The sequence below is a fragment of the Vombatus ursinus genome, unplaced genomic scaffold, assembly GCF_900497805.2.
Source record: "Vombatus ursinus unplaced genomic scaffold, bare-nosed wombat genome assembly UNPS02015175.1, whole genome shotgun sequence".
Taxonomy (NCBI): domain Eukaryota; kingdom Metazoa; phylum Chordata; class Mammalia; order Diprotodontia; family Vombatidae; genus Vombatus; species Vombatus ursinus.
Window position 1 is genome coordinate 17,222,910 of NW_020954953.1, and position 25,855 is coordinate 17,248,764.

The 25,855-nt window shown below is 35.6% G+C and overlaps 1 protein-coding gene across 2 annotated transcripts in view; it reads left to right on the forward strand.

The window, feature by feature from the left end:
- Nucleotides 1-25,855, forward strand: part of LOC114031505 (T-lymphoma invasion and metastasis-inducing protein 2-like) — a 288,383-nt gene that overhangs the window by 85,050 nt on the left and 177,478 nt on the right. For both annotated transcript variants that reach the window (XM_027846610.1, XM_027846611.1), the window contains one exon: nt 21,001-21,093. The gene's annotated coding sequence lies outside the window, so the exon portion shown is untranslated. The remainder of the gene's footprint in view (nt 1-21,000; nt 21,094-25,855) is intronic.

Here is a 25,855-nt window from a genome sequence, read left to right on the forward strand (position 1 = left end):
ATGGCAAACCATTCCAATACCTTTACCAAGAAAACCCCAAAAGGGGTTATGAAGAGTTGGACACAACTGAACAACAACCATCCTTCCAGTTCCAGATAGTTATGATCTTTTCTCTTTTCAGGAGGGTCTGAAAGTATCTCACTTCCTAACTCCTCCTAACAATCAACAGTTCATGCTACTTGATCTTTTTTTTTTCTCTTGTCATCTCAAGCACTTAAACTAATATTTTTGAAAGTTCAAAAGATAGTTTAAAATCTTTGTTTTTGTTATCAACAAACTAATTGGGAAATATGAACATTTCAATTTTCAAAAAAAACAAAAAAAGAGGTTGGTTGTATGTGAAATTGTGAATTTCTATCATACCACTAATTTATCAGGTAGATTATATATATCTATCCTCATTTTTCTGATGAGGTAATTGATGCACAGGATTGTGTGTTTACACAACACCATGGAGATAGAATTAGAACTCATAGCCACTAATCCTGTAGTAAGCCATCTGCTTTTCCTGTAATTAAGCATCAGAAATTTCACTTCAAACAGATTATTTCCTATCTATAATGTATAATCCTAAATGGAGAAATTCTGAACCTCCCTTAAGGCAAAAAGTATGATTGAAACATAACAAAATACTTATTAATGTCTTTCAATGAAGAAGATCAAATGCCTTTGAAGTTGATTAACTTTCACCAAACCCCTTTTAAATAATAAAAGGGAAAAGTAAACTAAACCCACTAGTTGAATAAAGTACGACTTCCCCAGGGTCAGTTTGTCAGTTGATTAACCAGTTAAACTAAGGATGTTGGTTTGAATCATCTGAACCAAACAAGTTAATTCCAGTTTGATGATCATCGATCCCATGATTAAATTAATGCTTAATGTTGAATACTTTTATAACTTGACCAACATTAAGACAGCTTTGATGATATGGATATGAAGAATTCTATTAAGTAAAAAGAAAAAAAAACCCCACATAATAAACATTCACAAGTTTCTGTTCAATTAGTATTCTTAATGAAGATGTCCTTTTGTTAGAGCATTTATGGTGATAACTTTGCTGGATCTGTGATTTCATCAATGTGGGTACTCGTTTTACCAGGTAGATTATAATACATATATTCATCCTCATCCTCTGATTTTTATCTATGTCCTCCCATAAATCCTTCACAGTCAACTTAACATGTTGGCACTGTGTGTGTGCATGCGTGTGATTTTTCTCGATCTTGACATTGCATAGATATAGATGGAGCACATGAGTTGTCAATCAACTTCTTGCTACATGACCATTTACTTTTCTAATGTTGGATCTCTGATGACATCTTCTCCACCACTTCCCCTGCATGGGACTTCATGGGTAATGTGTTTTATAGCCTGGTCATGGCTACCATGAACTTCTCAGTTGCTCTTTGGGTGATCCACAACAGTGTGCAACAACACAATTTTAACTTAGAGAATCCTAGAGAATCAACTACAAACTACTTGAAATAGTTAACGACTTTAGCGAAGTCAAAGGATATAAAATAAACCCACATAAATCATCAGCATTTCTATATATTCTATGTATTATCAACAAAGGACAGCAGCAAGAGATAGAAAGAGAAATTCCATATAAAATAACCATGGACATTATAATATATTTGGTCTACTTGTCAAGACAAATCCAGGAACTATATGAACACGATTACAAAACACTTTTCACACAAATAAAGTTACATCTAAACAATTAGAAAAATATCAATTGCTCATAGGTAGGCTGAGTTAATATAATAAAAATGACAATTCTACCTAAATTAATTTTCTTATTCAGTGCTATATCAAATTACCAAAAATTTGTTTTACAGAACTAGAAAAATAATAGCAAAATTCATCTGAAAGAACAAAAGGTCAAGAATATTAAGGGAATTAATGAAAAATAATGCAAAAGAAGGGGCCCTAGCCATATCAGATCTAAAACTATATTGTAAAGCAGCAATCATCAAAAGTATTTGGTACTGGCTAAGAAATAAAGTGGAATAATTTAGTTACACAAGACACAGTAGTCAATGACTATAGTAATCTACTATTTGATAAACCCAAAGACTCTAGCTTCTGGGATAAGATATCTGGGATAATATCTGACAAAAACTGCTGGGAAAACTAGAAAATAGTATGGCAGAAACTAGGCATAGACCAACATCGCATACTGTATACCAAGATAAGGTCAAAATAGGTACATGATTTAGACATAAAAGGTGATACCATAAGCAAATTAGGGGAGCAAGGAATAGTTTACCTGTCAGATCTATGGAGAGGGGAAGAATTTATGACCAAACAAGAGATAGAGAACATTATGAAATGCAAAATAGATAATTTTGATTAAATTAAATTAAAAAGGTTTTACACAAACAAAACCAATGCAGCCAAGATTAGAAGGAAAGCAGAAAGATGGGAAATAATGTTTACAGCCAGTGTTTCTGACAAAGGCCTCATTTCTCAAATATATAGAGAGTTGAGTCAAATTTTTAAGAATACAAGTCATTCCCCAATTGATAAATGGTCAAAGGATATGAACAGGCAGTTTTCAGATGAAGAAATTAAAGCTATCTGTAGTCATATGAAAAAATGCTCTACATCACTATTGATTAGAGAAATGCAAATTAAAACAACTCTGAGGTATCCCCTCATACCTATCAGTTTGGCTAATGTGACAGAAAAGGGAAATGATAAATGTTGGAGAAGATGTGGGAAAAGTGGGACACTAATGCATTGCTGGTGGAGTTGTGGATTAATCCAACTATTCTGGAGAACAATTTGGAAGTATACCCAAAGGGCAATCAAATTGTTCATGCCGTTTGATCCAACAATACTGCTACTATGTCTGTATCCCAAAGAGATCATAAAAAAGGGAAAAGGAACTACATGTACAAAAATATTTATAGCAGCTCTTTTGGTGGTGGCAAAAAATTGGAAATTGAGGAAATTCCCATCAATTGGTGAATGTCTGAACAAGTTGTGGTATATGAATGTAAAGGAATAATGTTGTGGTATAACAAATGATGAACAGGTGGATTTCAAAAAAAGTTGGAAAGGCTTACATGAACTGAAGCTGAGTGAAGTGAGCAGAATCAGGAAAACACTTCACAGTAATAGCAACATTGTGCAATGATCAAATATGATTGACTTCGCTCTTCTCAGCACTAGAATGATCCAAGACAGTTCCAAAAGATTCATGATGGAAAATGCTGTCTATATCCAGAGGAAGAACTATGGAGTATAAATGCAGATCGAAGCATACTATTTTAATTTTTTTTTTGTTTTTTGTTCTTCATGGCTTTTCCCTTTTGTTCTGTTTCTTCTTTCACAACATGGCTACTGTGGAAATATATTTCTATGATTGCCCATGTATAACCTATATAAGATTGCTTGCTGTCTTGAGGAGGGGATATGGAAGGGAGGGAGGGAGAAAAAATTTGAACCTCAAAATCTTATAAAATGAATGTTGAAAACTATCTTTACATGTAATTGAAAAAAAATCTACAAAAAAATTAAAACCCCACAATTTTATGTTCAGTAATTTTGGAAATACCTGTAAAATTTTTAATATTTTTTTCTTTGGTTGTTCTTCAAAGTTTCATTGCCTAATTTTAAAAAAAATCACTTCTTTGTAGAAGTGGGAGATTACGAATGTGGAACATTATATATCCTATTAGATTTTGTTGGTGTATTGATTAATTTTCCTGAAATGCTTTCAAAATATTAGTTACAAGAGATGGCTCGTGAGAATATGCTTAATGAATGAATTAAAAAACTATTAAGTTTAAGTACAATCTTTTTCCTCCAGGGGCTTATATTCCATGCAGGAAAACAGTACATTTTGGGGAGTTGTATGTTGTTGTTTAGTCATTTTCAGTCATGTGTGACTCTTCACGGTTTTCTGGGCAGAGATAGTGGGACAGTTTGCCATTTCCTCCTCTAGGAGTGGTGTCTAGGGAATACTTTTTGGATCTAGAAAGTTATAGGGGTAGTTAATGGAGTATAAGACAATCAATTGACATTTTTTCCAGAACACGAATAGTTTTGTTATAAGATCACGAGGTGAAAAAGGTGTTGGTTGAGATAGTTTGGTTCATGAAGTCAGTTCTAAAGATGGCCAGGGTGAAGCATGGTGATGTGAAACAAAATATATCAATAAAATTTAAAAATAAAGAATAAATACTATGCGAACTAAAGTGCTGTTTGCCAATAGGCTGGTGGACATGATGGAGTTCTAATCTACAAACTTGATTTGGAAGAAAATACTTAGGTTCCAGAGCGATGCAAAGTTAAAAGGGGTGGAAACCTGGGTGGTTAGTAGGTTCATAGGGTCTGGAACCAAAAGATATTTTAGACATCATCTAGTTTCAAATCTCTCACTTCACAGTAGAAATAGTTGTGCCATTCTTTTCAAAGTTAGGGATACCATAGATATAGGGCAGAGAGGCTGAGGTAGAAAAGAAGTTGGGTTTCAGGTTCTTCAGAGGGAAAGGCATGTGCATAATCTTAGAGAAAATAAACCATTTGGGCTGGGGTTGTAGCATGCGTTGATGGTAGTTAGCAGAGCAATTAATGAAGGTCCTTGAAATCTTTTTCTAAACTCTTCTCTTATAATGCATGCTTTATTAAAAAACCAATAAAAGTATGTCTTTAAAAGAATATATAAAATAATTTTCTAATTGAGATTTAAGTTATTCACTCTCACAAAATAACATGAAGTAGAAGACCTATGGGAAATATGTTGCCAATTTCATGCTGAAATAATTAAAATTAAAAGAACCACAATTCTTGCACTTTAATGAAAACCTATGATTATGGTTCTTTAGGGATATGCAAGTAATTTAGATCTAGTAATTGTAATTTGATGCCAATTTATGTGGACTTTGTATTTTTAGTGAGAGAGGGTAGGGATCAGTTGATACAGAATAAACTGCTACAAAGAGGAGAAAGAACCTGAAGATACAATAACAGTTAAACTCCTCAATTGCATCATTGGAATTTCTATTTTAAAAAATTCATAGTTTCTCATGTCATCTCCATTTTAAGTCAAGATGTGCTAATATGTTGAAGTTTGCACTGCATTTGCTGTAATGTACACCTGCTATTCAGAAATTCTTGATAAAAATTCCTAGTGCTTATGTGGCGCAAGATGTAAAGAACACAATCTTTTGAAATTTTGTTGCTGTTGTCATTTCAGTTCATGTTCGACTCTTTATGACCCCATTTGGAATTTTCTTGGCAAAGATACTGGAGTGGTTTGCCATTTCCATCTGCAGCTCATTTTACAGATGAGGAAACTGAGGCAGACAGGGTTAAGTGACTTGCCCAGGGTCACAGAGCTAGCAAGTATCTGAAGCCAGATTTGAACTCAGGAAGATGAGTCTTTCTGACTCCAGGTCCGGTGCTTTATCCACTCTGCCACCTCACTGCTCCATCTTTTAAATGACTAGTGCCATTTTGATCTAAACTTAACTTATATTCTTCCCCCCCCCCCAAAAAAATTGGCCTTGTATAAAAGCTGAATGCAACCTGTAAGTGGTGTTATTTTTCTGTGTATAGCTCTATATTTTTTTCCTTTAAAGAAATTTCATTTTAAATATTATCAGTTGCCTATATTATCTAATTTAAAAATGTAGTTCCCTTTGAAGTTAATTAAAATTTTACTAATCGAAAATAGAATGTAAGCTCCTTGATGGCAAGGATTATTCCTTTTTTTTTTGTCTCTGCATTCCTCCTCACCATAACCTAGCGTATAGTCTCTGACACATAGTAGAGTGCTTAATAAACTCAGTTAAAAATTAAATTTTATTTTCAGGTTCAAATTCTCTTCCTCCTCCTTATATCCCCCTTTAAAAAAAATAAAAACCTCAACCTTTTACAAATCTAAACAGTCAAGCAACACTGACCATGTCCAAAAACAAAACAAAACAAAAGTTTCACATTTGTACTCTGAGTCTATCACCTATCTGGAAGTGGATAGATTGGTCTATCATGAGTTTTCTGGAATTATGGTTGATCATTGTGTTGATCAGAGTTCCTAAGTCTTTCAAAGTTGTTCATCTTTATAATATTGTTGTCGTATAAACTGTTCTCTTGGTCCTTCACTTTGCATCAGTTCATATAACTCTTCCCAGGTTTCTCTGAACCTATGTTCTTCATAATTTTTTTTTTTGCAAAGCAATTGGGGTTAAGTGACTTTCCCAGAGTCACACAGCCAGTAAGTGTCAAGTATCTGGTCTGAGACCAGATTTGAACTCAGGTCCTCCTGACTTTAGGACCAGTGCTCTATCCACTGCACCACCTTGCTGCCCCCCTCTCTTCATAATTTCTTACAACACAGTGGTATTCTGTCATACCCATATGCCACAAGTTGTTCAACTATTCCCTGATTGATGGTCACTCCTTCAGATTTCCATTCTTTGCCACCTCAAAAGGAGTTATAAGTATTTTTGTACTTGCTTAGAATTTGTGTTGCTTAGGACTGTAAACATTGGTTAGGGGGTGTCTGGCCAGGAGAGTACTGCACATGGAGCACTTGAGGGAGAGGCTGTGCTTAAAAGCATGATGCTATCCCAAACTCCTACCATGGCACCATTTATGAAAGCTGTGGGAACAATTGCCATCAGGTAGTTTTGTTACCCACTACCCAGGTTCCGATTACAGATACAAGGAGGACTGAAGCTTGGACTTGTGCCTAGGCTTGGTGTGGGCATAAAACAATGAGCAAATTCAGAAGCAAGCAGCAGTACTTATTTTTATAAATGAAATGAGAGTGTTAGAGGAAAAATGGAAAAGAAATGAAAAGTATGAAAGAAAGAATTGCAAAGGGAATTGACACTTTGGAATAGAGGTACAAAACATTGCCCAAGCAACAAGCTCTGTGAAAATCTGAATGGACCAAATAGAAGGCAATGATTTTTTGAGAAAATAAGAAACATTACAAAAAAGTCAAAAGAGTGAAAAAATAGAAGAAAATGCAAGGTATCACAACAAAAAACAACTGACCTGGAAAACAGATCAAGGAGAAAAAAATTAGAATCACTGGACTACTTGAACACCATGACCAAACAATGACAACAACAGCAACAACAATAACAACAAAAACTCCAGCCCCAGACATCATATTCAAGAAAATTTAAAAACATACAAACAAAAGCAACTTGACAATCAAAAAAATATGAGTGTTAGAATCTGTTTCTCAAGTTAAATGAAAAATTGACTTGTTATTTAATGTAGAGGAAAGATAGGTGACATTTACACAGACATTTTTTAATACTTTAAGAACCTCCTTAGTGAAAAACAAACTGTGATTTGAAAAGTCAACAGCAGGAATATATTCATTGTACAAGTAGAGAATGCCAATGTGTGCATAGCATTGCCCTTGCCCCTTTGGCACACCATAGCTCTTTTGCTCTGCCATCAATATGATGCAGCTACCTGTGAATCTCTTCACTTACCCCATCCTCAGATGTCACTGGGAGCCACGTCAGTAAAAACTACCTTAATCTCCAAACTAATGACTGCTTACAGTAGGAATGAAGTAGTTGTAATCTCCCTTTCCTTCTTTTTGAGGTCTGACTGTTTTCCCCTCCTTTGGTCATTTATTAACCCCATCAAACCTCAGTTTCAACTCTTGTTGGTTGTTATTGTGTGTTTAGGGACGCTCATTTTTAATGAAAGTCCAGCAATGAAAGAATTTGAATCAGGTTTGATTTGCATATTGGTACATTGGGATTAGTTATTGGAATGGATAAAGTAGGTAAATTTGCTTCAAATAAGTCAAATCTTGGAACTTAAGGAACTTTCAGTTTCAAGAAGCTCCTTTCATGAAGAGGTCACACTTACTGACAGTGTTTGATATTGCATTCTAAACCAACTGCACAACTTAATTCTCAAAGTTGTAGGTGTTCAAATGATTCCCTAGGAGGAGGGGAAATGACTGTATTCTCAGAGGAAATGGAGTTTATGTAGAGGAGAAATCTTACAGTGCTCCCATCATAGAAGAGTGAACTTCTAGGACTGAACTCTAGTCTCCCATAAACATAGCGCTGCTATTGTAATAAAGAACCCAGAATTTCTCTAGACATTACACAGAACCTCTTTCTCACCAAACTTTCAACTCTGTGAAATCACTGTAGACTTAGAAAAATAGAATCGATCTTTTATCTGTTCCTCACACTTGGAACTGGCTTTTCACACATCTTGAAATCTTTTCCTTCCTTTAAGGTTCAGTTCAGTATTTGTGTCTTTTGTCTTATCCCCTTCTCACAGCTCCTATTAGGTTATAAGCTCCCAGAGGGAAGGAACTGTCTTATTTTATCTGTGTATCGCCAGTGTCTAGCAAAGTGCCATGCACATGGCTGAAACTTATTAAAAGTTTCTTTGCTGAACCGTTTGTTGAACCAGCCAGATTTTGCCTTAGGTATAGCTCTTCTTAGAGACAAGGAGCTGAAATAAATGCAAAGAGCCCTAAATTTAGTCACAGGAGCTAGGTTTGAATCCCAGCTCTTCTGATTGCTGCTTTTGTGATCATGGGCAAGTTATTGAACTTCTCTGTGTCTCAGTTTCCTCATCAATAAGATGAAGATGTTGGACTAGCTGACCTGAGGTTCCTTCCAGCTCTAAATCTACAATCTGTGATCTTTGTACTAGATACTACAACTTTTTTTTGTATCTATGAACCTTAACATGAAGATATTATTGTTTTCAGGAAAGTGAATAACAAAGAAGAAAATAGGCTTTGAAAATAGTGTAATCAGAAGTTGAAGAATAAATTATACCTTGTCTTAGATATTTTCTTTAATGATAGACATTAAAATAGGTCATTACCAATTCTAATATAGAATCTATTGCACATAAGAAATTATTAGGGTTGGGGGCTGGTTGGTTGTTTAATAGTTTTTGTTGTTGTTTAGTCATTTCAGTCCTGTACAACAATTTATGATCCCTTTTAGATTTTTTTTTTTGACAAAGATACTGGAGTGGTGCGTCATTTTCTTCTCCAGCTTGTTTTACAGATGAGGAAAATGAGGCAAATAGGATTCAGTGATTGCTCAGGGTCACACAGCTAGTAAATGTCTGAGGCTAGATTTGAACTCAGGTTTTCCTGATCCCAGGCCCATCACTGTATCCACTGTGCCATATAGTAGTTCTCATATCATTTTGCTTTTGTAAAAATAATACATCTCACTTTTATACTATCTACAGGTCTTTAAATTATTCAAAATATTATTTTCTTTGTTCTAAAACAGGGTGGTAGACATTAAACTTTCTACTTGAAAGAACATTTGATCCATGTCACTATTGCTTGTGTATTGAAAATGATAATTTATTCAACAAATGTTTATCAATTATGTACTCTATGCAGTACTTTTAGTTAGGTGCTAAAGATGATGCTAAAGAAGATTCCATTTTCTGTCTAGAAATTTATAATATAATGGGAGATAGGAAATGCAGAATACTTGCCGTCAAGTTCTAGATCATCACCAGTCTTGACTTTTGTCTTGCCACTGAACTCTGTTGACTTTGGAAGAGAGAGTGAGGCTGATGACTGCGCAGCTTTGCCTTACTTAAATCCAATTCACAGACAAGTCAAGACATCACCCTCATTACCTCATTGGTCCTCTTTGAAAACTGGGAATGAACATCAGCTGTAGGAGTTCAGTAAGGTACCATGGTGTAATAGAAAGAACACTCGGATTTGGGACTCAGGAGACCTGGTTTCTAGTCACTCCTCTGATATCGAATAACTGTGTGATTGTAGACAAATCATTTAACCTTGATGAGTTCCATTTTCATCATAATGACAAATCATATCTGCACCTTAAGGTTCTCAGAGTTTCATAACACTATGAGATAGAGTGTGATGAAGAAAGCATTTTGCAAACCTATGTAGACATGAGTTATTAACATTGCCATAGACTTAGGGCTTGAGAGGGCCTGAGAGGTAATTTAGTATAAGTTCTTGGTTTTACAAGTAAGGAAACTGAGGCCCAGAGAGGTTGAGAGACTTGGTCAGGTTCACACACATTTTAAGTGGCAGAACCATACTTGAGCACAGGCCTTTTGAACTCTTTCCACTGTGTGATATTTGCCTTATTATTGGATGACTTAGATAGGTTCTGAATAGGAGAATGAAAAAGAAAAAGGTATTCCCAATGATGGATTTGGAGCAAACAGTAGCAGAAACATAAACTTTGGAAAATTAGTATGTCATGTTCAAGAATATCATTGACATTCTATCTCTCACCTTTACACAGGACATTCTATCTCTTGCCTCCATGCATTGGAACAAGTGGTTCCACCATCTATTTCTTCTTCCCTTTTGCCTAGAAGAAACCCTTGTTTTCTTCCAAGTACAATTCAGGTGCTGTTATCCACATGAGATTGTTTTTAACCTTCTTCTTCTCCCCCTCCTCCAGTTGTTAGCACAATTTCCCTTGTGTTGTATATAGAAGTATCTTCCTAGTAGAAATGTAAATTTCTACTGATTAAGCACTGTCTCATTTTGGTCTTTGTGACTGAAGGACCTAGCCCAGTGCACCAACACATAGTAGGTACTTTATAAATGCTTGTTGAATTGAATTGAATTTGGAGAAAATGAAAAAGAGAGGCCAGGCTTAGTGGAGAAGTCAAATTATGTGTAGCATAGGGTTAAATTGTGGAGGATTTTTAATACGAGGATGCTTATACTTCATCCTGTAGACAAGAGAATGACATGAATTTAGTATTTAAATTAATCTAGCAGCTGTATATCAGATGAGTTGGAGCCAGGAAGAGAGAGGAGTCGGTGAGACCAGTTTTGAGACTTTTGCACTACGTCCAGGAATGATTTTTGATAATTTCCTGGACTAGCGTGGTAGGAAATAGAGACGGAAAGAAGAGAACAGGGAACAGTTGAAGCAGTAATGAAATCAAAGGCTTATAAATCTTATTCTAATGTGTTATAGTTTGGAATTGGAATGAGTTATTCTTTTAACACAAAGGAAAGCTAAACCATTTTTCATATCTAAAGACTGAGCAAGCTACTCTGAATATTTAAAATCATATGATTAATAAATACGAGTTTTCAACAGTAGCTCTTTATGCTGTTTGAAAGCTACAATTCTGCATTATAACTCTCCAATTTTTGTGTACTAGGTTTATTTTCTTTGACTCATAGACATAATTGGGTATTTTAGAAATGCAAATGTTTGCCTCATTCCTGATATAAAGAAAAGATTATAGCATGCCCAAGTCATCTATTAGCGAGGTGATGAATTGGTAATACGTGGAATGATAAGGAAAAAAGAGAGAGCATTGGTTAAGATCCCTTATTTCTTTTGCGAGCCTTTTTCTATTTTGCCTCTTTTGAGCACCTGAAAAGAATTCCAGATGATATTTTCCTGTATACTTTTCTTCATTTTCTCTTCTTCCTTCCCCTTCTCTTCCTTTTGCCACCATATGGATGGTAAATGTAAAGTGTAAATGTATCTATTTAGATACATGTTGTTTCCCCCACTGGAGTATAAACTCCTTGAGGGCAGGGACTGTTAGTGCATTTTCTTTTTCTCCCCAGTACTTAACACATTATTTGGATCATGATAATGACTTAAATATATGTTGGTTGAATGATGGATTGAATGTTGGTATGGTACTTGTTTTAGAGATGATAGAAAGAAGAAAGAAGGTCAACACTTCTTATTCACACCACCCTGCCTTCTACTTCTGAAGTATATATACATGTATGTATATGTATACGTAAAGTCTTAATGGATAGAATGATGGCATAATGGACAGAATGTCAGACCTGGAGTCAGGAAGACTTCAGTTCAAATTTGACCTCAGACACTTACTAGCTGTGTGACCCTGGGCAAGTCACTTAACCTTGTTTACTTTAGTTTTCTCATCTGTAAAATGAACTGGAAAAGAAGATGGCAAACTACTCCAGTATCTCTGCCAAGAAAATTCTAAATGGAATTTAGAATTTAATTCTAAATTCTATGAAAACAACTGTTCAGTTTTTATGTTGTTCATAACAACAATATGTTTATGTACACATAGATATATATCCCCTATCTCATGTACAAAAAAAAAGAAGCCTTAAGACCTTAAAATGATAAATATAATAATGTAAGAATGGAAAGGAAGAATAATCTCACACTGCATAGCTTTATCTCTGTCACTGATACTGACACAGAGATCATAGAATCATAATCTAGAAAAGGACCTTAGAGATGATCTCATTTTGTCAGTAAGGAATTGAAGCCAGAAGAAGTAAATAAATTACTTATGCTTGGTCATGTGTATAGGTATAGTAAATGGAAGAGCTTAGATTCAAATTAGATCCTTTACCTTCAAATCTGGCAGTCTTTCCAGCACAACAAATCAAATAGATGTTCACCTGAATTCATTGCTGAGGTTGGCATGACCTTTATCAACATCTTTCATTCTGTGGCTCCTGGAAGAGGTGGGTCGATTTCCTTTGAAAAAAGACCTGAGGGACCCAGAATGCTAGCCTGGGCATTGAGTTTGGTTAAGCCTCCCTAAACTTCCAGCAGTTGCCTTGGAGCTGGGTGTTTTTTTTTTTTTTTTTTTTTTGAAAAACAGAGTACTGTATTTGGAATAGAGGACCAGCTTTTTCAAATTTTGTCTTTGTCGCTTATCTGTGTGACTTTGGACCAGTCAGTCAGAATTTATTAAGCTCCTACTAGTACCAAGTAGTTTGCTAAGCACTGGGGATACAAAAAGAGGCAAAAGACAAACACTGGCCTCAAGGAGCTCACAATCTAGTGGGAGAGACAACAAGCAAACCGATAATATGTATAAACAAGCTGTATACAAGCTATGTAGGAAATAATTAACAGAAGGGAGACAGTAGGATTCCTGTAGAAGGTGTAGTTTTAGTTGGGATTTGAAAGCCAGGAAGTGGAGCTGAGGAGGGAGAGCATTCTACTCATAGGGACAACCAGAGAAAATGCCGGGAGCTGAGACATGGAGTGTCTTGTTCGTGGAACAGCAAGGAGGCCAATGTCACTGGAATGAAGAGTACATGGTGGGGATTAGGATATGAGAAAATACTGAAAATGTGGTGGTGATGGTGAGGGGTAGCTTATGAAGGGCTTTGAAAGCCACGAGAGTTTGTAAGAGACTTTTTTGTAAGTTTTGTAACTCAAGTCTTTTAACTTCTCTTGATCTCAGTTTCTCAGTTTCTCATCTGTAAAATGGGAGGATTGAACTGGATGATCTCTTAATGTCACTTTAAATTCTAAATGTATCATCCTATGAGTCCTCAAGACTAAAACGCTCCTTTTCATATTCCCCCCTGCCCTCAAGTTTCTTTCCCATTGCATTCAGGATAAAGTTCAAATGTCTTATCTTAGCATTCCGAACCCTCTTTAGTCTTGCCTCAGCCAGTATTTCTACATATATACATACATATATATATATGTATATATATATATACACACACACACATGTATGTATGTGTGTGTGTGTGTTTATTATTTCCCCAAACTACTATATTCTTTGTCACCTTCATGTCTTCTTTTTTCTGGGGTGGATGCTTTTATTGGTCAGTCATTTTAGTTGTATCTAACTCTTCATGACCCCATTTGTGGTTTTCTTGGCAAAAATACTGGAGTGGTTTGCCATTTCCTTTTCCAGCTCATTTAACAACTGAGGAAACCAAGGCAAACAGGGTTAAATGACTTGCCCAGAGTCACACAGCTAGTGAGTGTCTGAGGCCAGATTTGAACTTACAAAGATGAGCCTTCCAGACGTCAGGTCCCGCACTTTAGCTGCCCTTCTCTCTCTCTCTGATTACTCTCTCTGTGTTACTCTCTCTGATTAAACTTCCCTTCCCATTATCTATCCATTTATATAACTCCTCTCCCTCCTTTGAGGATCCTCAATCAACCAATAAGCATTTATTCAGCATCTACCATATGCCATGCTCTGTTTTAGGAACTGGAGAGATAATACCCTCATGGCATCTCCAGTGGGTGTCCTGGCCTTTGGTGATGGAGTAACTTCCTCTGAGCTATAACACCACTCCTCTGACACTTTCGGCCTTTTCCCTTTATTACATTGTTTGTCGTTGTATGTCCTGTCTTACAACCTACATCCTTATCACTGGTATTTCCAGTGACCAGTACAGTTCCCCACAAGGCAAGTCAGTTAAGTATTTATTAAGCACCTACTATGTTCCAGGCACTGTTCCAAGTGCTGGTGATACAAAGAAAGGCAAAAATCAGACTTCCTGGTCCAGTGGGGAAGACAACATGTAAACTGCGTGTAAACGAGATATATACAGGAGAAATGGCTAATCACAGAGGGAAGGCTCTGGAATTAAGGGCAATGAGGAGAGGCTTCTCATAAAACATGGGATTTTAGTTGACGCTTTAAAGAAGCCAGGAAGTCCAGGAGAGAAAGATGAAGAGAAAATTTCAGACGTGGGGGACAGCCAGTGAGAATGCACTAAGTTGGGAATTGGAATGTTTTGCGTGAGGAATGGTGAGAAGGCCAGTGTCACTGGCCTCATCATAGGGAGCATCTGTTTGTCAGAAGAAGAATTTAGTAAAACAGTAAACCTTCTAATGCCCACTACTGAAATGCCAGCCAGGCTAATTCCAACCTCAATCCAAATTAGCTGAAAGTATACCAACCTTGGGAATGGAATGAGTTGCACTGTTATGTCATTTTCTGAGATGAAATTCTCTTTGATCTTCCCAGCCCTTCACTTATCCTTGCTTTATTTTTTTTGGGGGGGGGGACTTCTCACATGTGATAGATCTTTATAAATGGTGAGAACTTTGATTTATCATATGGAAGAAAAGGCTTTGCTCCATATATCCAAATTTCTGACACTCAGAGTGAACTGCTATAATTCCCTTTTTCGTCATAATTAGTCACCCTTTTGATGTGAATGGAATGTTTCTTTACTTTTTATGGTCTGCTGAAGGACTGTACACCCTTGCTTTGTTATGGTTAGCATTTGATGGTGTTAGCTCTGTGCACTGTGCCTGTCAGTCAGCAGTGAAAACTGTTATAGTACTGATGTAGTCTGAGTCAATGCCTTTGGTTGAATTATTTGTTATGTTTCTTAAGCCTTTCATGCTATACTTGAGGCAGGTTGTGATAATAAATGATCTCTATCTGAACTGAAGCTAGAGATGAAAATGAATCAAGTTCTACTGATTAGTGACTCACAAGGAGTTAATGATAGGTTAGAGATTGCCCCTGGAAAATGTTCCCCCTGCCACTTACTGGTTTGTTTCACTACAAATAGTATCTGAATTGATAAGCAGTACTGATGGTGAGGTTCAAGTAAATCCAGGACAGTAAACTGTTTCCCCACCTCCACCCTATTCCCCCAGAAAGTGGAAACAAGATTTGAAAAACAAGTGAATTTCAGTAGCTAAAGAAACATCTAGAAGGTAAGTGGGGGCCAGAAGGGAGTAGGGAAGAGAAAAGATGTGTTTTTTAAGGGCATGGGTTAAGTAGTAACTTCAGCTTACTTTTCCCCAAAAGACTTGCCCTAAGTGAATGGACTGTTGTGATAAGTGTGTTCCAGATCCTTGACAGTCTGCAGCCACTGGGTAGTGAAAGTTTTATAAATACTGAGAGGGAAAACTGTGAACCTACCAGACCTTGACAATAGCTTTACAAATTGATGTTACAGTGTTACATTAGGTGTGGATTTCCTCTTGGACTTCCTTTGTGAGGAATAGAAATTCCAAGACTACAGTTTTGGGCTTAAGATTGAGGGTGAGGGTTGGCAGGGGAAGAGAAACCTTTCAGCTTTGTTAAAACTAAGAAATCTTCAAAACTGAGGGAGAAAATAAGATATATTCCTTTTAAATCATGATGATATTATAAATGTTTGGAGACATTATCTTCCATTTCTCTCCACTTTCCCCCCACCTTTTTATAGCTCGTGGTTTCAACTGTTTTAAGATCAGAAAGAGCCATCAATGAAATCTTTTGAAAATTCTGTTGACATGAATTAAAAAACAAACAAACCCACCACCATTTATTATTACTAGCAAAAAAAACTCCAAGTACTTTAAATTTAGATATGTGTAGCAACTGCCAAAGCAGTCCCTACAAGATTTAAGAATTTAGAGGATGAAGCCTGGTGAAACTTACTTGGGCATTATACTAAATTATCATAGTAATTTAACAGGGTGCACTTGGAGAATTTTAGCTGAAATCCACAAATCTCCTTAAAAATCTTAGAACTCAGTAGAGTCACTTCATCTAAATCATCTTTGGGCAAAATTTTAAAATACTAGACTGCATGATCAGGAATAGGTATATTCTCAATTAATTATAATTAAATGTATAATTATTTTAGTATATTATAATTTAATGATATAATTAATTGCATTCACCTACAATGATAAGTACTGATTGGCTTGCATTAAAGGTCAATTTTTACACTGTGGTAGCAGTGGGCAAGTGATTATATCCTATTGGTTTACTAGTTCTTCTGGGCTAAGTGAAACATTGATTACTAAAAATCTCAGGGTAGGCTGCTTTTGACTGAAGGAATATTGGATGCCAGTAATTGAAACTTGCAAAAGGTACCCATTTGTTGTAAATCAGTCACCTCACTCCTTAAACATTAAATAGTTAGGTGACTGATCTACATAAAGCAGAAAAAATATCTAGGAGAACAAAATAGGGAAAGAGTTATGGAACCAACTCCTGCCATCTTTTGATGTGGAATAGTGGAAGAACACTGGAATGAGAGTCAAGACGTCTAAATTGTAGTCACAGGTCCGTATCTTCTTAGGTAAGTCACTTGTCCTTCTCTGGGCCTTAGTTTCAATGTTGGTAAAATTGAGAGATTAGACTAGATAGTGTCTGTGTTCTTATTTAACTTTAAATTTTTATCATTCGAAGCGTTTAGAGTACAAGTTGTTTAAATCCCAAATGATCAGTAATCAAAGAAGCCAAGTTTTACCGTCTGTTGTTCATCCAGCTCACAGTGGTGTGATACAAATGCAAGCTAGGACTGAATTTAAATCACATTGATGTTAAAAATTCCAATCTGTCAGAATCAGATCTTCTTCACTGACTTTGGGCAATTTGATGGATATTTATTTCTTTTGCTTGGTTGAAGATGGATTTAATGTGCTCAGACTGTTTCTATGCGTTAGGGGTCTGAGTTCACCATATGACACTCTTAATTTAGGCAGGAACATACCAATCATTTCTTTAACAAAGCAGCAAAAATGAAAAAAAAAAAACCCTTTAGGTCATATAGTGCTCTGGGATGGTTTTTTTTAAAAATATTTTGATGGAAGATATGAAAAGTTTAGTGTTTGGGGAAGGCACTTATTTGGGGAGTCCATCTCTCTCCCTTCTTCCTCTTTCTCTCCCTGTCCCCAAATAATGGTGTCTCTTTTTCTTTTTTCGTCTACAATGTTTGTTCTTTGAAAAAAAAATAAGATTTCTTGCCAGTGGAATGTCAAAACCACCATCATCTGTATATATAAAAATTAGAACTCTCACATCCTTTCTATCTATCTGCCTGTCTCTCTGTCTATTTATCTATACATCTGTCTATCTAGAACAGGGGTGGGGAACCTGCAGCCTCAAGCCTGCATATGGTCCTCTAGGGGGCTCATGTGCAGCCCTTTGATTGAATCCAAACTCAAAGGGCCACACTTGTGGCCTCGAGGTTGCAGGTTCCCCATCCCTGATCTAGAATATAATAAATAAAATCTTCTGCATGGTTCCCATAACTTTACTCCATTTTCATACTCTCACTTTCGATTTGAAAGCATTGTTGATTGTATCTTTTTCCTTTGGCTTTTCTCAGATTAATTCCATCATATAATTATATATCTAAATATCTATATAGATATATGTGTGTATATATATGTATATATGCTCATATATGTGTATAAAGATACTTCAATGCATCTGTGATCTAATTTATGTGGGTACTCCCAGTAATAGAGCAGGTTGTAATCCATCCCCACCTTTTCTTCCTGTTTGCTTCCTGTCTGTGTCTTTCATGTAAATTTTCCAGAGGGAGTCCATCTACTGTGGAGCTTTCCTTTCTTGACGTTGTCTGGGTACCAGTGCACCACATAGACTATCCATCAGTTTTCTTTGTACTTGCTTCGTGACTATCCACCTCCTTTTCCGGTCATCCTTCTGTTTGATAACATTCTTTGTGTAACTCCTGCAGTACAATTCTCTGTTGGTTGTATGCTACAGTATATCATGCCCACCATGCACCTCTTCGTTGCCTTTTTGGCAAACTGTAATCTTCATTATTCAGCCACTGTAGTATTCCATGATTGACAGTCATGTACCATTACTTGATATGAAAAAGTGGCTCTTTGTTTCAGGGAGCAGGTTGAAGTCTTTAAAAATACTGTGTAGTTTACCAAATGCAGTGTAGCCCATTCTTCTCTTATTTAATTCTTGAGTGAGATCATTGTCCATCTACAGTGTCTATCCAAGAAACATGTATTGATGGTTCACCCAACTGTATATCATGATCTAGACAATAGAAATCTTTATAAGATCAGTGTTTACTGTGTTAACAATTAGGACTAATTCTTTTGAGTAATGATGGATCTCATTTAGGTAAAGCTGCCATATTCTGGGGCTTAATGTAACTACTGTATAGTTATGTTAAAACTGGAAAATCTATGTCAGACTTGCAGGCTGAATTGCAGCTCACAATACTTGTTAATGTGACTTGAACCAGATTAAAAAGTAATTGGGAGATATTTAACAAAATAAATTAAAATACAGTAGAACCTAGATAATACTTGGTTTTAAGTCAATATGCTTCCCTCAGAGATCCTTATGTATGATTCATTCGCCCCCATTTCTTTTTGAGTTTAACACTACTGATCTAGAGGATGTCACCAACTACTGGGAATCCTTCCATTTGGATTCTGTCCTGAACATCCAACATGACAGTAGCCAATACCTTTGGATAGCATTTGTCATTTATCTGTGTCCAACTCTTCATGACCCCATTTGGGGTTTTTTTTGGCAAAGACACTGGAGTGGTTTGCCATTTCCTTCTCCAGCTCGTTTTACAGATGAGGAAACTGAGGCAGAGTTAAGTGACTTGTCTAGGGACACACAGCAAGTAAGTGTCTGAGGCCAGATTTGAACTGAGGAAGATGAGCCTTCCTGACTCCAGGCCCAGCATGCTATACATTGCGCCACCTAGTGGCCTTGTCAAGTATACCTCTCCCTTTTTATGCCAACTTGATATTTATTAATAGGGATTATTGAACAAAATTATCTTACATTTTTCAAGGGGTCTTTAATAATTTTAAATGTGAGGAAGATGCCTAGGAGAATTACTGAAGTGTGTATTTTTCTTTACTGAATCAAATAATTTTTTGATATTCAACAAAGATAATATACATTGTGAGGATCTTGCCATCTCTATACCCTTTAGTCACTTGAATGACTGTAAATATAAGTTTATTGTAGCATATAGTTTGCGAAAGCCTGTTTTCTTATCAACAACAAAGATACCTTCATGAGTGTGTAGACTGTTTTCATAAAGATTCTGGACAGATGGAAAAAGAAGATATCTGCATCATTAGTTAGGGATATTTTCTCTATTTTGTCAGTCCACCTTTTTGGTTCATATTTTTCCCGAAAAAAGTTTTTGATATTTTCCCCTTTTTCAAAGATATTAAGGATTGATGTTTAATGCCCCATTCCCCCAAATTATGCCACCTTTAGCACAAACCTACTCATCATCCACTTGGTCTATTCCAGTTTCTCTTCCTGTCTTTATTTTGTTCAGTGCTATTTTATGTTCTTTTGTAGCACATCAGAGACAGTTCAAACATGGAATATCATTAATGTTTAGAGCTTAATAATTGAAATTTGTATGGATCTTTTTCATTTTTTATGAAGTCCTCTTTCCTCACTTAAGGATAAAGTTTATCCTTAAATGAAATAAGTACATTTCAATAATATTCACATTTTTATAAAATTCAAGCAGTCTTTGTATCATAGGGGTACTATGAAAAGAATGGACCTCTTTCTGATGAAGATTCATTTTGTAAAAAGTAAAGGGATTACTCTTTGATATTTTGACTTAGAGACCTAGAATTTGATTGGTCCACACAGTTAGTCACATAAATTAAGATGGCATAATTTTAAACAGAGCAACCAATAGCATCCTCTACAATAATTTCTGGAACCTTTTCCTTTGATCCATGGTTGAATTGTAATTTTATTGGTTAATTCAAGGAAATGTTCCCAATAATATATGGCTCTACAAGTAGTCCAATTGGTTGAAGACAAAATCATAATGTGATATTAGACTATTTGAACTGAAAGAAGCTTTAGAATTCATGTAGCTGAAACTCCTGTTTTTACAGATAAGGAAATTGGTCCCCAGGTAAGTTATGTGACTTGCCTAAGGTTATGCATGTAGGCTGATGTATAAAAGCAACCCTTCATGATTAGTCAATTGATTTGTTTGTACAGGGTATATGACTTTAGTTTTAAGCATTATTGGTTATGGTCCTATAGCCTATTGGTAAGTAGATAATAACTTATCATCATCTTCATATGTTCTCATGTGTGTGTTAATGGATATGAATACATATCTATCATAAAAGATGCTACCACTGATATATTTTGGACTCATGAGTTTAGCAATAACTGATGAAGTTGATCCAAGATCTTCAGGTACAATTCTTTTTGCGTCAAAGGAAGCCTAAGTGACTATTTTCAAATAAGTGCCATTTTGTGGTGGGTAGCCTGGCATTATGTTTGCCCAATTAATGAATATGATTCAGTAGTTATTATCTCTTAGTCCCTTTAATTACTCTTTTAGAATTTCTTTTAAAAATAGAATTGAGATTTTTTTATTGATTGCTAATGAAATAAATTTAAATTAGAAGATTCTAGCTTAAAAAATGTATTCCTTAAATTTTTTTTAACTTTCCCTTTCTCTCTGTCTTTTTCTCCCTTCCTTCCTTTCTTTTCTTTCTTTTCCAGAGCTGTGTCACTTGATCACCTGCCACCTTTTCGGGAGATATTTTCTGGATGAATGGATGATTAATCTGTATTTCTTCTGTACTTCCTCTTTGGGTAAGGTTGAGCCAATCCATATGTTCCTAAAGCTTAAAGAGTATAATATATTAGTCAGTATTTAGTCCCTTAACCACTTCATCCCCAAATAAGCTTTGTTAACTGCTGTTTGTACAAAGGATATGAGTTTAAAAAGTCACATCTGTCTCCTTCCCATCCTCTTTGAGTGCAGATAATTGAAGTTCCTGTAGAGAAAGAGGCTTCAAATCCTTCTACTCTTTTCTAAGTAGCTTTTTACAAATGCACTTAAATTTGATGTGTGCCACATGATCCCATTGAAGGTGGAAAATGCTCTAAGAATCCCCAGTGGGGCCTTACATGGAGAGGATCTATCATGGCAAGTTTTAAATTCAATCCTTTTAGTTGCCGAAGACTGACAGGGAACATTTAAACCTTCTAGAACCAAAGCAGAACTGTTTCAGAATAGAGTAATTACAGTTCTAAGAGGAGATAAACTAAGGAGATTTGAGTACATTGAAATATCACTTTCAAAAATTTGGTAGTCCAACAGTTGAGGCCATTTTATACACACAAACACACATATGCACATATGTGTATGAGTATATAGATAACTTATGTGATTTCTCTTTGTGTGTGTAATACATGCATACATAAATACCTACATATAGAAATATAGTTTAGATATAAAATGTATCATTTGACTGTTTAATAAGTTCCAAAGTGTTAGGTATATAATAAAACATATGCTTAGAACAGGGTCTATGGAGTTATTTTGTCCATTTTCTTAGAAATGATTATATGCTTTTGATGATTTTTTTTGACAGATCCAATTATTCTTATTTATTTATTTTTTATTTTTCTTTCGGCTAGGCAATGGGGTTAAGTGACTTACCCAGAGCCATACAGCTAGTTTAGGTGTCTGAGGCCAGAGTTGAACTCAGGTCCTTCTGAATCCAAGGCCGGTGCTCTATCCACTGCACCACCTAGCTGACCCAAGACCCAATTATTCATAATCAAACTTTTTAATTTTACACACATGGCAGTTTTTTCCTTTTTTTTTTCCAGGATTATATACAAAAATCAATAACAATCAATAACCATAAATTACAATAAACTCCAAAAATATATGTGGCCTAAATATAAAATTTTCATGTCACTTTAAAAATAAAGAATGGAAGAAGATACCTTTCATAACTATAGTTAAGAGTAGATTTCGTAACCAAATAAGAGATTCCAGAGATCACAAAAGACGAAATAGACAATATCAGTTAAATAAAATTAACAAGCTTTTGCAATAACAAATCAGTTTAGCAGACTATTAAGATAAATTGTTGAGTAAAGGAAACATTTCCTTTGAATATCTTTGAAAAATATCAAGGCTATGTAGGGGATTGATGGCAGTATGTAAAACCAAGAACCACTTGGATAAGTGCAGTGGATAAGTGGTTAAATATTGAGAACCAACATTTCAAAAGAAAAATTGCAAATGAAAGTAATTTACATCATTAAGAGAAATGCAAATTTAAACAACTTTGAAATTTAACCCTACCTGGCAAAGATAATAAATGATCAAAATAGTGTTGGAGAGGCTGTATGGTGACAGGCACACTGATATATTGTTGACAAAGTTGTGAATTGATCCATCCCTTCTGGAAAACAAATTTTGAAGTTATGAAACAAAATCCACTAACCTCCTAGTGCTTTTTGATGCGGTTATCCTATTACTAGGAATCTACTCTAAAGATGTCAAAGACAGAAAAGTGTCAGTGTGGCATTTTTTGTGGTATTAAAAGTCCTGGAAACAAAGTAGGTCCCCATTGATTGGGTAATGGTTGAACAAACTGTTAGATGAGTGGAGCAGAATATTACTATGCAGAAAGAAATGAAAAATGTGAAGAATTACAGGAAACACAAGAAGCTTTGAATGAACTAGTATAGAATGGAATGAGTAAAGAGAACAATTTGCACAACTAAAATGGAAATGTAAGTAAAAAAACACTAAAGAGAAACTAAACTATTAGTAACTATAGTGACCAATCAGTCTTGGGGATCAGAAAATGATCTCACTGGAGAAGTGGATCAGTCCAGATTCTCTTTTTGAGGCTCCTAAATAACTTGCATTGAATTTCAGTCACTTCTCTTGCAATCTTCGTTGTGATTGCAAGAAATAGGAAAAAAAATTTCCCATGGAGGCATAAACAGCTGCGTCTCTTCTCTTAAGTGCCTAACATTGCTCGCTACTACCTACCTGTGAGCAAGCATTAATCTCTATATTTTAAAGATTTGCAATAGCTGACCCACAACTTTACTCTTAGGATATTTGAAAGGATCAATCTGCTTTTTAAAACTTGTATGTACTTCTGTTTTGTACTGGAATTTTTCTTAATGATATACTATGATATTAGCCACCTGTTCTCATGCTGGTGAGGATTTATAGGTAAAACCGCTAATGGCTTACATTTATATGATGCTTCGTGGTCACAAAATTTTTTCATACATTCCTTATTGTCTTGTTTTGTCCGCATAGTCTTCTGGTGGTGGTAGCAATGCAAGTATTTTTATATTGGTTTTAAAGATGAGGAAATTGGAGCTTAGAAAGATGAAAGTGTCCTCCTATCCAAGGTCACACAGCTACCAAGTAATGCCAGAATTTGAATACAAGTCTTCTGTCTCCAAATCTGGTGCTCTTTTCATTATGTAACCTCATCATATGGGTGATATAAATTAAAATAACCCACAAGATGTTTTAAAGCTTACCTGAAGGAATAACTAATTACATTCATTATATTAATTGTATTTATTTTTGCATAGGTTAAGTCTCAACTAACTCAACTAGTGAAAAAAATCTAAAATCAGGTGTGGCATAAAAAGATACTTTGATCTCAAGAATCAGGTTAGAGAACTCTGAACCTATATGTTCTAGAAAGATGATACCATCTGTAAGTTTTATGTATGTGTGTGAAGTTAGGGGAGGGAGAAGTGATGTCCTCAGCATGTCAGCAAAGAGGGGCACAGTGAAAAGAGTGCTGGGCTTGGAGTCAGAAAAGCCTCTGTTCAAAACCTGCTCAGACACTTCCTCTGTGAATTTAGCCAAGTTCCTTTATTTCTGAATGCCTCAGGCAACTCCTCAAGACTTAACCTGAAGTAGAAGGAGATATCACACTGTGTTCCCCCGTGTTGGTGAAACCACATGCCCTTCCTTCTGGGTATTTGTGTGTATATGTACATATGTGAACATACAGTAATTTCCAAAACAAGGAATCTGATCATTTTACTGTACTTTGCACTGAGATCAGAACAAATTTTGAGTGTTGTTTTCAGTTCTGAGTGCCAAATTTTAAAAGTGATGTTGGCAAACTGGAGCAATAATGCTATTAATAGCTGACATTATATGGTACTTTGAGGTTTGCAAAATGCTGCAATGTATGATTTCATCTGATCCTCACAGTAATACCATAAGCTGGTGGCTGCAGATTCAAGTGCAAATACCTGGTTTAGTTTTTTGTCTTTGTGTTACCAGAGTCCATCTTATAGAAAATAATTACTTAACAGGTATTTGTTGAATTGAATTTTATAGATGGGGAAACTGAGACTTACAGAAATTAAGTCACCCATGGTTTCACAACTAGTAAGTGTCAGAGGTGGACTTTGAACCAGGTCTCTTCTTACCTGCATCCAGCTCTATTTTTATTATTCCATTAGTACATCCAGGACAAAGACAAACCAGGATGATGAGGAACCTAGAAGCTAGGTCATGTGAGCAAGTTGAAGGAAAGGAAGAGATTTCTTTTTGTGGGGAGCAGGGTAGGGGCTGGGTGAATTGGGGATAGCCTGTTAGCTGTAGATGGAGCAAAGGGGGTCTGTGTTACTCTTGAGTCCAGAACCGTGAACAATGGATAGTAGTTATAAAGTTATGGGTTTTAATTCAATATAGCAGCTATCTAATGCAAATTATTGTATGTATAAAAATAAACATACACCAGCTGATGGAGTAAGCTCCCTGTTACCATTGGTATTAAAGAAGCACATGTCACTTGTTGGATATATAGTAACACTAATTCCTGCACTAGGTGAGAGGTTGGACTCTGAACTGGATCATGGCCTGACTCTTCTTATTTTTGTCATCTATTCTACTTTATTTTAAGTCTATATCTTTATACCAATAGCTAGAGTTCTTTTGGTTATCTTCAGCACTTAATAGATGTGTAAGGAATTTAGGAAAATCATTCAATCCATGCTCTTATATTTGGGGAGGTTAAGCTAATTATTTACGACTGGTGGTTGTATATTTTATTCATGAGTATTTTTAGGGAACTTTAACTACCTTGATAACTTCCTTTGATATCTTATTTTAGTGCTTTTTTTTTTCATCTTGACTGTAAAAATTATCTTTTCACCATATTGTGCAGTGGAAAGAGTGTTGGATTTAATATTAGAGGAGCTATTATATTCAGATTTTGGCCCAGTGTGATTTTGGGTTAATAAGTTAAATCTCTCTTGGCCTCAGTTTCCTCATCCATAAAATGAAAGAACTGAACTAGATGACCTCCAACATCACTTCCAATTCTAAATCTATGATCCTATGATCTCCTGCTTTATTTTAAGTATATTTCCTCTTATTTAATCCTTCCTAAGTATAAAAAAGCAAATTATCCATTCTTCCAAACATTGATTAAGGTGTGCTAAATTGGTACAGTGACAACAGTTCTTTGTTTAGATTTAGCCTGGGTTTCATTCATTTTGCCTTACTGCCCTCCCCAGTCCTTTCTTAGACTTTGTGGCATCATTGAGATTAAAGATT